Raw genomic sequence first — 6,150 nt, forward strand, 5'->3', positions numbered from 1 at the left:
ACTAGCAACATCATTTCCATAATTTCAAGAACTATATTAAAATCACATTACACTCCAAATCAGCCCCTAGTTCACGGCCCAACTTCAACATATATAATCTCATAAGTTTCATTCATTTTCTACACGTTACAACAACACATAAACATGCTAAATTCAAACAACTCTCCACCCCTACACAACACACACTACACGGCCACACACATGCACATACACTACCACAGTATTTCTCCACATTTCCATGAATTCCATCAACCTTTACATACTACAACATGCATAATCACCTATAACACATAAAAATAAATTGATTCTTGCATGCAAACATACATGGACGGCCACACCTCCATGTTTATACTCCATATGAATTTCATCCATTTTTTTGTACACTACAACATACATAAACCTCCATAACATATAGAAGAGTGTAAGTTCTTACCTTTCTCCTCCACTTCTTCACTTGACTAGAATCGGTAACTTGTATGATTATGAGTTTTTCTTGTTCCAACAATTATTCCATGTTGTAGAGGGCCTTCTAATGAGTTGAAGGCTTGAAGAAACAATTTTTTCCATGGTCAATACCATGGGTTTGGTTCCGACCTGTACTCTTAATCGTTTTCTCTCCATTCTTTTTCTCCATCTCTTTCTTTTTCTTGAAGTTTCTAGGAGGCAAAATGATGAAGATGATTTTTATCATCATCTTAGCCTCTTAAATATTTACAACATATGGCCATGGCCCACATCACCATGTGGCCGGCCACCTCCCTCCATTTTCTTCTTCTTTTTTTTTTTTGTATTTTAAGTCTCCAAATCTTCACTTTTGGCCCCAAGTTTTCATGAAGTGTTCAACCTTCCATACTTCATTTTTAGTCCCATATTTCATGAAATATGAATTTCCATAATTCCACTTTTAACCCCAAATCTTCCTTAATATTTCCATCCCATAAAATCATAAGTGACTCATACCTTAACACAAAGTCGGAAAAGTAGCCTTGTTCTTAACTCGTCGCAACCACTTGAAATATTCCGACGTACTGTACCAAAAGGTATAACATCCTTTCCCCTTTGGAACATTCGTCCTCGAATGTTCAACTAGTCATCGTGCGGGGCTCATAAACGCCTGGGAGCTCCTTTTTATAACTATCCAAATCCATTCCTCTTGTCATATTCTTTTTCTTTATACCCGTCCATTTGTACGGCGCCGTGTCTTTACGAGCATGCGAAACTTCTCACCCTACCTTCAAACACCATCTCGACTCTTGGCACTTATTGTTGGTTTTGCGGTCTCACTAACTTATTTTAAAGTGGGGGGGGGGGCTCACTGTTTCGCCTAAGCGTCCGTATCAAACACAACATCTCTATCTCACCCTTACATTTCCCTCGCTTCCCCCTTTAGGGGTACTTATACCATTATCCGTTCATGCTGTTTCTCTTTTCTTCGCACACGGGAAATCTTATGCTACCTCTGTGTCGTTCGAACACATTACTTTTACATAGTTTTTTTTCCCGGTAACGTATTCGTTTCGTTCACATTTTCTCCGTATCATCAGTATTTCCTGCATTAATTCTGCCTTGTTTCTTATCTTTCTTTAACCTAGCCTTTTCACAATCCGCCGCTTATACTCGCGCCTCCCGATTATACATCATAACCTATTGCCGCACCGTTGTCTCGTTTCCCCGCTTTTTTTTTTTCTTTTTTTTTTTCGCTAACTCCTTCTCTTGTAGCCGACTGATTCACACCGTTCTACGTGTCCTTTTAAGGTTTACGGCTCTCCGCATACTCTAACCTCTCTTAGACTACCTAATTTCTTATTCGCTCCTATCCGAATTTGTAGGATTTCCTTAAAACTTCCCCGAGGTCACATCACGAAATTTCTCACTCAAAGCCCGGCCACGCTTAACCTTGAGACTTTAATGAAATCGGGTGCGTTAATGCGATAATCGCGTCCGCCTCACCGCACAACCTTCATTACATATCCTAGAGTACGTCGGAGCCTTACCAGATTTCAAAACGTTCCCACAACACATTTTACCAGCTATCTGATCGATACATTCCTATTCGTCACGATTCTTTTTCCTCATACGCTTATCTTAATCATATCACTTTATCCAAACACACTTTGATCCTTTCTAAATCATCTCTGTGCTGAGTCCTTCCAAATTTCCTTACTACCATATTTCCACGCGTCTTATTGATGTTTCACTACTCATTCCACGCTAACTTATTCCTGGAGGCAGTAGTCGGTAAATTTTACGGCTGATCAACTTTCATCACTACTATTATCCCGGCGTTTGCAATATATTTTTCCAACTTGTATCTCATCCTCATATTATTTCTAGAAAAATTTATTTCCCTGCGTATTTCTTACTATTCCAAAACTACTTGTGAAATACCAATTATTTTCATGGCCATCATCATATATACGCATCATATCATATTTCATATCGTATCATATCATCGCCACACAGGGCTCTCAATATTCACAAAGGTCCGAAAATATTAGATTTACCTCATATGCTCAGCACGATTACACATATCACATTCTCTTGCTTACCTTCCTTTTCAGTTTTCAACTTTGCCTTTCAATCGTATGCCAATACCTTACTTGACATATATCTTTCGTATCTTTTCTTACCTGCGTGCTTTGTAACCTTCCATACCGCTTGTCGCTTCCGCCCGTCAACGTCATTCCTCTCTTAAAATCAAAGATTAGTACAAAGGATCTCATTTCCTATAACGCTCTACGACGATCTAAGATGCCAAAGAAGGTAACCATCCTAGATGCCCCGTAGCCTCGTTTATAACGTGTAGCGCGCTTCACACCATAAGGGACTGCCCACTACACGACTTTCGACTTGCGGACAACCCTCGGACCAGACACTGCTCACCGATACCACTTTGTCACACCCATTTCCGATAGGGTGTGATGGGCACCGACACGACTTCGGGCCGAACCTGCCGTCATAGTACTCGTAGTCATAATGGGCCTAACAAGCCCATAAATGCGTAATGAAATTTTTTTTTGGAAAACAACATACGGTATATCTTTCAAATCAACATCACTCGCGACCGTATAAAATGCAGAATGTCATGTATAACAATACAACGACATAGAGCCGCTCACATGACGGACATCTTATATCACGACTACGTATAAAGTCTTGAAGCTAATGCCGATTGTTTCGCGGTCCCATATAGACATGACGTGGTGTGCCGCCGAAGTGACGACTCATAAGCTCGGCCTTGATGGGAGATTTCTCCCGGTGAAGCGAAAAAGAAGGCCCGTGGCGAGCCGAAACACGCCTTCGTAAAGATGAGGTAACAAAGCTTTTAAAAATAGGCTCCATCACAAGGAGGTAAAATATCCGGATTGGTGGCTAACGTAGTGGTGGTGCCGAAGAAGGTAATAAATTTAGAATGTGTGTTGATTATAAGGATTTGAACAAAGCATGCCGAAGGATTCATTTTCGATGCCTCACATCGATAGAATGATCGATACGCAGGGACAGGCGTAAGATGTTGTTTTATCGATGCTTACTCCGGGTACAACCAAATCCGGATGCACCGAGGATCAAGAGAAAACATCTTTTATTACCTACACGGGACTTCTTTACAATGTCATGCCTTGGTTAAAAAATGCCGTCTGCAACATACCAACGCCTAGTTAATGGAATGTTCGAAGAACAGATAGGGAAAACAATGGAAGTTTATATTGATGATATGGTGTTCAAGTCCCTGGAAAAAGAGGTACATTTAAAGAATTTGCAGGAAACCTTTGATGTACTTCCTAAATAAAACATGAAGCTTAACCCGGAGAAATGTGCCTTCGATGTCCGATCTGGCAAGTTCTTGGGTTTCATGGTGTCGAACCGGGGGATTGAAATTAACCCGGACAAGATCAAAGCCCTCGAGGATATTGAGGTGGTGAATAACGTCAAAGGAGTGCAGAGGCTCACCGAAAGGATAGTAGCGCTGAGCCGTTTCATTTCGAGGTCTTTGGATAAAAGTCACCGTTTCTTCTCCTTATTGAGGAAGAAGAATGACTTCATTTGGACACCGTAATGCCAAAAAGCCTTGCAGGAATTGAAAAGATACTTGTCCAGCCCGCCTCTACTGCACACACCGAAGGCGGACGAGCGATTGTTTCTCTACCTTGCGTATCCGGGGTAGCGGTAAGTGGTGTTTTGGTCGAGAAGAAAGCGGATACGCAATTTCCTATATATTATGTGAGTAGGACTTTAGGGGATGCGGAGACCCGTTATCCCCACCTCGAAAAGTTGGCTTTGGCATTGGTAAGTGCTTCAAGAAAGCTGAAACCATACTTTCAATGCCATCCGATATGCGTAGGAGCTACTTACCCTCTAAAGAATGTCATGCATAAACCGGAATTGTTGGGTAGATTGACCAAATGGGCCGTAAAGATTAGCGGATATGATATGGAATATAAACCCAGGACGGCCATTAAGTCTCAAATCTTGGCCGATTTTGTGGCTGATTTTACCCCCGCTATGATCCTCGAGGTTGAGAAAGAGCTTTTGCTAACCTCGAAAAAGGCTTTGGGTATCTGGACTTTACACACGGGCGGGGCCTCGAACCTAAAAGGTTCCGGGCTAGGCATCGTCCTTAAAACCCCCGCCGGGGATGCCATTAGACAGTCGATTAGAACTATTAAATTGATTAACAATGGCGAAGCTGCATGAGGCTATGATTGCGGTTTGGAATTAGCTTGGAGTCTGGAGGCCAAAATAATCGAAGCAAAATGCGACTCTCTCTTGGTCGTTAACCAAGTGAATGGCGTCTTCGAGGTTAAGGATGAACGAATGTAAAGATATCTGGAGAAAAATCTGGTGATACTGCACCGGTTTAAAGAGTGGACCATGCAGCATATACCCAGGAGCGAGAATAACGGCTCGACGCAACGCGGCTTGGGCTCTTCGGTCGAAGGGAGAAATCAACCCCGTATATAGTGCGGTTGATGGGTCGGCTTGAAAATGGGCATCTTTGAGATAAACTCGATGGGTCTAACTTGGAATTGGCGCAATAAATACATCGACTACTTACAAGATGGAAAGCTCCCAAGTGATCCAAAAGAATCACGGTCATTGAGGACCAAAGCTGCACGATTCTGCTTAATAGACGGTCAGTTGTATCGACGATCTTTCTTCGCCCCCCCCTGGCCAAGTGTTTGGGTCCCGGAGAAATCGATTATGTAATGAGAGAAGTCCACGAGGGTACCTACGGTAATCACTTCGGTGCAGAAGCCTTAGTTCGAAAAATTATCAAAACCGGTTATTACTGGAACCGGATGGAGGAGGACTCGAAGAATTTTTTAGGAAATGTGATGGTTGTCAAAGGCATGCCCCGATAATCCATCAGCCTAGGGAGTTGCTACACCCGGTGATATCACCTTCGCCTTTCATGAAGTGGGGAATGGACATCGTTGGTCCTTTGCCATAGGCACCAGGTAAGGCCCGTTTCATTCTGTTTATGACTGACTATGTTACATCCGGCATTTTTGCGTATTCGAAAATTTGGAAATAACCTTGACTTATAAGGAATAAGGTCATGTTTGGATTCTTTTTTATATGTGAATGTTGCTTATGGAAGTATGGATGCGGGGATATCGAGCAAGGCTAAGGGGAAACAATTGGGATTTTGGAAAATTCGTTTCATGAATTACGAAGTAGCCAAATTGTTGGGCCAAAAAAAATAAGAAAACTAGGCCCAAAAGAGAAGGGTGGCCGGCCAACTTGTGGCCCAAACCCATAAGTTGATCAAATTTTTACCATGTGCCAATTATATAAGGATGATTATCCTTGGAAACTTCAGAACAAAGGAGAAATCAAGAACAAAAAAGAAAAAGGCCTTCGGCCAAGAGAGAGAAAGAGAAAGAAGAAAGAAAAGAAAAAATTCCAAGCCCTTTAGGTTAATCCAAAATCTTGTTCTTCTTGAATTAGTAACAAGCTCAAGACGCTCTTCGACGTGGTATAATTGGTTAAGCAAGAAAACTACGTTTGCGACAAGTTGGAATTTGAGGAAAAAGGTAAGAATTCTATGTTTTATGTTATGGGAGATGTGAGTATGTTATAATGATTAGAATTAGACGGGAGTGAAAGTGTGGTGTGTGTGTGCATGGCGTATGTGTGTGTGAAAAA

Source organism: Lycium ferocissimum, chromosome 2 (assembly GCF_029784015.1).
Source record: "Lycium ferocissimum isolate CSIRO_LF1 chromosome 2, AGI_CSIRO_Lferr_CH_V1, whole genome shotgun sequence".
Classification (NCBI taxonomy): Eukaryota; Viridiplantae; Streptophyta; class Magnoliopsida; order Solanales; family Solanaceae; genus Lycium; species Lycium ferocissimum.